This window comes from Symphalangus syndactylus, chromosome 22 (assembly GCF_028878055.3).
Source record: "Symphalangus syndactylus isolate Jambi chromosome 22, NHGRI_mSymSyn1-v2.1_pri, whole genome shotgun sequence".
Classification (NCBI taxonomy): Eukaryota; Metazoa; Chordata; class Mammalia; order Primates; family Hylobatidae; genus Symphalangus; species Symphalangus syndactylus.
This window is the reverse complement of record NC_072444.2, coordinates 56,364,974-56,373,850: the sequence shown is the minus strand read 5'-3', so window position 1 is coordinate 56,373,850 and position 8,877 is coordinate 56,364,974. Positions and strand designations below refer to the sequence as shown.

General features: G+C 38.8%; 1 pseudogene; it reads left to right on the top strand.

The window, feature by feature from the left end:
• The first annotated feature begins 529 nt into the window (after nucleotides 1–529).
• On the top strand, nucleotides 530–708 carry LOC129472787 (uncharacterized; annotated as a pseudogene).
• The last annotated feature ends 8,169 nt before the right edge of the window (nucleotides 709–8,877 follow it).

The window sequence follows — 8,877 nt, the reverse complement described above, 5'->3', positions numbered from 1 at the left end:
TCTGAGTTCCATAGTTTGTCTTACGTGTTCATTCTGCAAGAAGTAATATTTCTAGAATCTCTACTGTGCGTAGACTCTCCAACTAGAAGTTTTCCTTCCCTGTGGTCTGCTCTCAAAATTACAGATAAAAAATACAACTTTTATTTTTGTGTAATCGTCAGGTAGTAGGTGTCTGTTGTGAACATGCTGATGGGAAAATAAATATCAAAAAGGAAATAATTAAAGCTTATAAGAAAATAATACTGAAATACGCCAAATAATAACAAAGAAAATATAATAAAAAATATAAAAAGAAAAAGAAACACCAGATGGATTTCCCATTCTTGAAATGAACCACTATTAACAGTTGTGTGATTTTCTTTCTTTGTTTCTAATCTTCTTCAAAACAAACATATACACCCATACAATTACACATATAAATATAATGAACAGTGCATTTTTTCCCTTCAATTTCAGCTTAACATATAAATCTACTATCTGTCTATCTATGTATCAATCATCACTTATCTATCTATTTATCTAACATCACATCACTTCTCAACCTGTTGGCTAAGAAAAAGTGTAGTATCTGTTCTTATCAGTTTAATATCTATCTACCTACCTATCTACCTGTCATCAGATATAAAAGCAGAGAAGGTAATGGCTTACTTGGTGCCATTATAGGAACAACAGATGTCTTGGACTGCTTCTTCGATTAGGCCTAATGTATTGACAGTGTTACTTCTTTGTTTAGGTTAAAGCATTAAAAATTCATTCATAAATCGATTAATCTATTCATAAATAGAAATAATATTTTTAGAAGGCATCACTTTAATGCATTATGTCACCCTGTCCTCACCTAGAATGATCTTTTTATATTAGTCAGCTGGCACAACCCTGCCAACATACTTCTGAGCATGTGACACAGACATTGGACACGAATATTATGGGACTAGAGCAACTTAGGGAGTGTGTGAGCTATAAAGCCTTTATTTTTTTTCTTTCACCTCACCTTCCTATTGCCTAGAAAGATTTATCATTTCTTCCTTTTTGTCTCCACATATGTTTCTTTGATGGCACACCTGTCTTATTATATTTATTTGAGTGGCAGAAGTAAGTTTCCTACGTAAGAGGCAGGTATAGAAAACACTGAATTTCTTAATTTTTAAAATCAATCTAGATCAACCCTTGCTTAAGAGAGTATAGAACTAAATCAGTCTCCTTTCTCCTTTCTGCTTCTCCCTGTCCCTGTGATAACAGAAGCACCTACTGCTTACCTGACAAAGGTGGAAGGACTTTAATCATGCCAGCCACTCATGGATGTGCCCGTTTCCTGAACCCTTTTGGGCGTCTCAAGGACACATCACGATTTCCAAGCACTAAGAAAACTCCATTTTCTTAGTGTCTGCTATGAACCTATAACTCTTTCACCAGGGGGTTATGGTCTCATCATTTCCAGTCAAAGCTTTTCCTCCTCTGATGAGAAAGACATTGGGTATTATTCACAGAAACCCCCTAGCCTTAAACCATTGTTCTTTCCCATGGTCTTCAGGTATGTTTCCTCTTTTAAAACTCCAGCTTCAGTTTTTCTCAATGGTTCTAGACTCTTAAAGAAAAATGTGGGTTAGAAAAGATGAACAATTGCCCTGTAACTTCTGCTTTTGTCCCAGATACCAAGTTTTTGACAATTTTCCACGACTATAAAAGTAGCAACATGAAGAAAATTATTTCAACTTAATTTCCAGTTGAGATGTGAGAAAACAGCAAGAAGTTAACATCACAATAAATAACCTAGCACATTTGTTTACATGTCTATGCCACTATATAGCACTGCAACCCCACTAGCTCTGGGTACCTCAGATGAACATAGGGCTTAGCAAATAGCAATGTGTCCCTACAAATGTTCGTCGAATAAATAAATACATTCATTATTACTTACAGCTTAAAACCACAATAAAACATTTTGAAATTTCCGTGTATCTCAATGACCTACAATCTGAGGATGAAAGGCCTATGTCTGGCCAGTTTTTCCCACTTTCTAGTGAGAGTGGAGAGTAAACCAAACCTTTGTACGTCAATATTTTGACTGTGTAGTTTCTGGGAAGAATAATAATTTGAGAGCCTGAAACAGTACAGAATATCTGGGTAGCTGATTATTTTCCTTGAGAAAGACCTTATAAGCAGGCAGATTTTATAGCAACTTTATCAAAGCTTCTTGCATTGAAGAATTAGTTGATGTGAGCTATGGCTGAGACCGCAAGGCAAGCTGAGACCTCGTGGTGGGCTGGTGAGGAGCAGCAGCATCTGGGGTGGGAGGAATTTTCAGTGCTTTGTGCTGACCCCCTGCATAGGGAAGGCAATGGGTAGTTAGCAATCAAATAGGTGTTGAAATGTCTGAGAAAACTCAGGGTGGCTCTTGGCTTACCTCAGTCGGTTTCCTAGGTAAGCTGATCCTGGGGGTGAGGACTGGGGCAGGAATTTCTAGTGGTGACAAGGATCTTCTGAGTTATTTTGAATGTTGCAGGAAGGTGATTTTACAGATAGAAAGGGCATTTATCAAGTAAATTTTAATTCAGTATTCAAACTACTAGTATTATAAAGTTCAAAACCTAGATGTAAAAAGCCTTTAAGTCTGCATGTAATTTCTTAACTTCTTTAAATAGATAATTAATTTGAGTGGTATGTTTCCTTTTTGTTTTAGAATTTCAGTGCGAGCCTTAAAGTGGGGTATTGATAGAAAAGTGCTGGAGTTGTCTGTATGGGAGTTAATAGAAAATATCAAAACTGGCCCTGGGACCCTCATCCTCACTTCTTCATCAGTCCATGTAAAAGAGGAAAATAAAGGCCAGGCGTGGTGGCTCACGCCTATAATCCCAACACTTTGGGAGGCTGAGGCAGGCGGATCACGAGTTCGGGAGATCGAGACCATCCTGGCTAACACGGTGAAACCCTGTCTCTACGAAAAATACAAAAAAAATTAGCCGGGCGTGGTGGCAGGTGCCTGTGGTCCCAGCTACTCGGGAGGCTGAGGCAGGAGAATGGTGTGAACCCAGGAGGCTGTGCTTGCAGTGAGCCGAGATCACACCACTGCACTCCATCCTGGGCGACACAGCAAGACTCCGTTTCAAAAAAAAAAAAAAGAGGAAAATAAAGTATGGGAAGACAGAATGAAGGGAATTAACAGTGGTACAGAGCCCTTAGAAATTTTTCCTTCCTCAACTTGCCCTATCTAACTGAAGAGGGCTCAAATAATTCAGTCCTAGAGATTGAAGATGCCTGTAAGGGGGTGGAACATTGATATCTTACTCTCTGGCTGAAAGTTTGTTGAGATGCAGAGAGAGCCCACTGCATGGTGAGAGAGTGCTCTCGGGAGAACCAAACACATGTACCTAGCGGGCTGGAAGAATTCTGAAGCATGGAGGTGAGTTGTAGTGACCCATGATGCCTGAGCAAGGAGAGATGACAGAAGTCGGAAAAAGCCTATACTTCCACAGTTTGACAAGGCAGGAATGCGTGCAATTCCCTATGCAAAAGGAACGTTTAAGGCACACACTTGGCTGAAGCTAAGTTGAAAGACTTTCTGCACAAGCAGTCGGCCTGCACAGCAGTGCCAGAATCCTGTGCTTAAGCTGAGGTTGAAACTAATTTACTTCACCACTTAATTTTCTTTAGGTATTCTTTTTATTGACTGTATTCTACAATTCCCCCTAAAATAACTATAAAATTCTCTAGTCATTTTCCTAACAAGAATCACAAAGGAGACGCTAGTATAGTTTCAAATGCCCTTCAGTTTGAAGCAGAATCTTAATCCTGCAGCATTTGGAGAGGGATTAACCCACACAGGGAGGAACTAAGAAGAACTAGGTCATGTATCCTGGTGAACCTCAGGGAAGAAGGCTGGGATTCAGGGGAGTAGAAGAGTGTATCTGAGGTTCTGGGATAAAGTGACACAAGAAATTTCTGGTTGGGAGCAGTGGCTCACGCCTGTAATCCCAGCACTTTGGGAGGCCAAGGCGGGTCGATCACGAGGTCAAGAGATTGAGACCATCCTGGCCAACATCGTGAAACCCTGTCCGTACTAAAAATACAAAAATTAGCTGGGCATGGTGGTGCGTGCCTGTAGTCCCAGCTACTCGTGAGGCTGAGGCAAGAGAATCGCTTGAACCCAGGAGGCGGAGGTTGCAGTGAGCTGAGATCACGCCAACCTGGTGACAGAGCAAGACTCCGTCTCAAAAAAGTAAAATATAATAAAGAAATTTCTTACATAGGAAGGTTGTGGTCTTCAAGCCTTATCTTCTTCCTCTTCCTCCTCCTCCTCCTCCTTCTCCTCCTCTTCCTCTTCCTCCTTCTCCTCCTCCTCTTCCTCCCCCCTTTTTTGTTGCCCAGACTGATTCTGATTCCAATATTTTACTCTTAAAATAATCTTGTCTAATTGGAGATTTTTTTTGGAGCGATTGGTATAACAATGATTTTATTAGCTTTTCTTCGTCAGCAGATTTATGTTGCTTGTAAAGAGCCGTATCAACTATTCCTTAGTTTAGTGATGAAAACATGATTGCTGGAATAAGTCAACACCTTTGTGGGTGTAACCTGAACATAGTCAAAACATTGCTGGGTTCTGACTGAATGAAAGCAAGGTGTGGTCCAATTGCTCTGAATATCGTATCAGTGTTGAAAATCACAGGTGTGGCCTGATATGACAAGTCGTGACAAAATGATTTTACCTAATAGCACATAAATTTTAAAAATCTGATAATAGTCACCTCAACAGAAAAAAGCTAAAAATATGTGTGTGTATGTGTGGGTATTAGATATGTATTAGATAAAAATATATGTGTGTATGTATATTAGATAACTTATGCAAACCACAGCTATATGAATAAAATATGGATAGTTTCAAATCAATAGAGTGTTCTGCGGTCTTATGTAAAATTTGGGAGTAGGGAAAGGGAATGTTTTTCAAAGTCTATCATAACCCTCTGCAAGGGTCCTTTAAAGTAGACTTGTTTGTAAGACACTAAGGGTGTTTACACTCAGGGGCTCTGGGTTGTCAAAAGGTTGGTGGAAATAAAGTTGAGGAATAAGGTTACTTATTGTTGATAGGTACATAGGAAGACTTTATTGACTTAAGGAAACAAGACCAGTTCCACACTCTATAAAATGGCTAGGCTTGGTCTTTTTACATATTGCCAAGCAAAGCTTGGATTGCATTAGTGTCTGGCTACAGCTGGACCATGTCACGGAATTCCTCTGTGATGGCAGCCAACCACGACTGGGAAAAGAGAGGGACTATTAGACATAAAAAAAGAACTAGAACTAGCACATAGAATTAGTGAGACAGCAAGTGACATAGCAGATAGAGTTATAAAAGCAAGAGAATTATGTAACTCTAGCTTGAATTCACTGTTTCCTTTATGACTGGAAGAGGATTGGTGCCCTTTCCCAATATAGAAGAGGCAAGATAGAAGAGGCAAGTGAAAAGTTACTCAACTGCAGACGATAACTAGGATTTTGTACACTTGAAAGGCTTTTAAGATTTTCTTGAATACATATTTATGGCAGAAAATATTTGTTTTGCTTAAAGTTTTGTAAGCTTTTGCAAACCTGAAGTCATTGTATTAATCAAGAATGTTCAATTGCAAAATATGGAACACATGGTTTGTCCTAGATTAAAAATCTAAAGGTACACATGCCACACATAAGAAGAAGGCTGGCAGTAACAGTCCAGGACAGTGGGTTTAGCAATGACTCCAGGGACCCACGCTCCTCCCATGTTTCTATGCCACATTCTTAGTGTCTTGGCATTTATGCTTATGTATGCTGTTCTGTGGGCACTGGAAGTTGCCACATCTCTAGGCTTTGTGACTGCATTCCAGACAGAACAGGTTGCTTCGCGGATTTCTGCTTATATACCAGTCCTATGTTATATGCCCACACCTAGCTGAAAAGGGAACTAAATAAACCTGTTTCCAGCTTTTAAGTCCTTGAGAACAGTCAGGAAAGGAGAAGGGTATTGAAAGTGCAAGTTGCGGCTGGGCACGGTGGCTCAGCCTGTAATCCCAGCACTTTGGGAGGCCGAGGCAGGCAGATCACGAGGTCAGGAGATCGAGACCATCTTGGCTAACATGGTGAAACCCCGTCTCTACTAAAAACAAATACAAAAATTAGCTGGGCGTGGTGGCGGGTGCCTGTAGTCCCAGCTACTCCGGAGGCTGAAGCAGGAGAATGGCGTGAACCTGGGAGGCAGAGCTTGCAGTGAGCCGAGATAGTGCCATAGTGCCATTGCACTCCAGCCTGGGGGACAGAGCGAGACTCCATCTCAAAAAAAAAAAAAAAAAGAAAGTGCAAGTTGCATCACCCAGCCTGTAGTGTTGGCCCACAGCCATTCCAAGGATAAATACTATATAAGCAATTATTAGATCACACAATATGTACTGCATTATTAACATTTCTCATCTCCTAAATATAGTAATATGAGAGCTGGTGGTTTTAAATCTTTCTTGCTTTTAGCCTAATTTATCTTAGCTTCAGCCCAGTTTCCCCTATACCTGGGTCTGTGGCTGTGTAAAGAAATGGCAAGCTGAGTTATACTCAGGCATAGCAATTAAATTCTATTGTGCATGCCAGCTCCAGTCACTGGAAAGGGCTGGCCAGGCTGCCACGTAGAAATGGATTCTGAAGTTGCCTAGAGGCCTGGCAGGAAAGTGGGACTTGATGTTTGCCATGAGAGAAAATGGAGACAATGTTTTCCTGTCGGCTGAGTGTGTGTTCTCCCTTTTCATACAAAATTCAGTTATAATGTAGACATTTCCCTGGAAAGTGTACTAATTTTCCTCTTTCCTCCTGTAATTCTTTTAACACCAATATTTTTGAAGAAAGGGAAACGGATGCTTTTGCTTAGTAAACTGAGTTCAGTTGGGAAGCCCTTATGTTGTAGAAAGGAAGGCCACGTTGACAGTCAGATACACTTGTTTCTTTGAGTTTAAGAAATTTACCTGGGGGTATCACCATAAATTCTATCTTCTAAGTGATGTTCAAAGAAGTGACACATTAATTTTGTTGCAGTTTGTGCTATGATTCTTATCACCAATTATCAGTTGGAGAAAAGCTTTATGCCCAAATTAGCAACCTTAAATTTATCTACCCAGAGCTATTTTTGTTCAAAATTACTTATTCATATAAATGAAGTCATATTCCTTGTATTAGTTTGCTCGGCTGTCATAACAAGATACCACAGACTGTGTGGCTAAAACAACAGAGATTTATTTTCTCACAGTTCTGAAAGCTGGAAAGTCCAAGGTCAAGGTACCAGCATGATAGTTTTCATTCTGAGGCTGCTTCTCCTGGCTTGTAGGTAGCCGCCATCTTGCTGGGTGCTCACATGACCTCTTCTGTGTGTGTGGGGAAAGAGAAAAAAAGCTCTCCATTGTCTCTTGTTATAAGTCTCTTCTTCCTATTGTATCAAGACCCCACTTTTATGACCTCATCTAACCTTAATCACCCCATTATAGGACCTATGTACAAATACAGATTAGGACTTCAGTATATAAATCTGGGGAAACATACATCAGTTCATAGCATCTCTATAAAATAAAATTATAGGGAAGTTATAATTCTAAAACAGAAGATACATTTTTTCATTTTAGTTTCAATAAAATATCTTTTATTCTAACCTCTATCGTAAGTCATGATATCCTCTGTCCACAGAATGTTCAAGGTCTTCAGAAAGATTTGTGAGGAAGCATGAAAAGCAATCCAAATATGCTTATTTTATCAGTGTTATTTTCAGCCAGCGTTATTTAGCTTGAGAGGTCACCAAGAATAATAAATACCAGTAGTCCAAATGCTAAGTTATTTTCTTCCACGTAAACTTTAATCAGTTTTATGATTTTTAATTCTTGTTTTAATTAGAAATCAGAGAATATTGAAAATCCCCTCTAATAAGCTTTTATTTTTTTTTATTTTATGAGAGATGATTTAAGTAATAGGGCTTGCCAAGTGAATATCAGCTTTTGATCAAAGAAATAGTTCTGAGCTATTCAAAAGAGTATTTAAAACTGAGGACAGAAACAAGCCTCAAATTCGTATATTTATTGTTGTGATTTAGATAAAATAATTGGACTAGAAATTTAGAAAAAAAATGGTTTCACTTCTGATTGTCTCTCATCTCCTCAAATAAGTCCCAAGAGAAGAATGCCTGGTACAAAACTGACCAAGACTTTGGACTGGAAGGCAGAATATCTGGGTTTGACTATACCACCAATACTTGCCAGGTGTGTGACTTTGGGCAGAAGATTTAACTCTTTTGAGCCTCAACTTCCTTATTCATAAAGTGGGACTATGAATTTCTGTCTAAAACATATGAGTATATATATATTTAGAATTGTGCCAGTCATATTACTGGTATGCAGTAAATTTGATGAGAAGTCCTTTGTGGATAGATATGTATAAAACTCATAGTTGTTTAACTCCAACACACTTTTAATTTTTGGTTAAATATATAGGCACTCAAAGAATATTTGCTGAGTGAATGAGAAAATCTATTATAAACAAGTGACCTATCATGTCATTTCCTTCACTCCAATATCCAGAGTTTGCCCCAATGGGTCTTCCAGCCTTGGTAGTTTATGACATTTTGATACAGAATAGAATTGAAATCTACAATTTTTAGGATTGGCATGAAGGAGCAGCAAATAAAAATCTCATGTTAGTCAAGGCAAAGTTTGTGCGAATGAATAAGCCATTAACACTCCAGAAGTGTGAGCAACAGTTTTCTCTTTTTGGATTTCTTTTGTCAAAATTACAAAAGTAGTGCATATTTGTTGGAGTAAAATTTAAACAAATTAAATCCTCTATAGAATTCTAAAAAATAGAGGAAAGCCTGGCTTTCTTTTATTC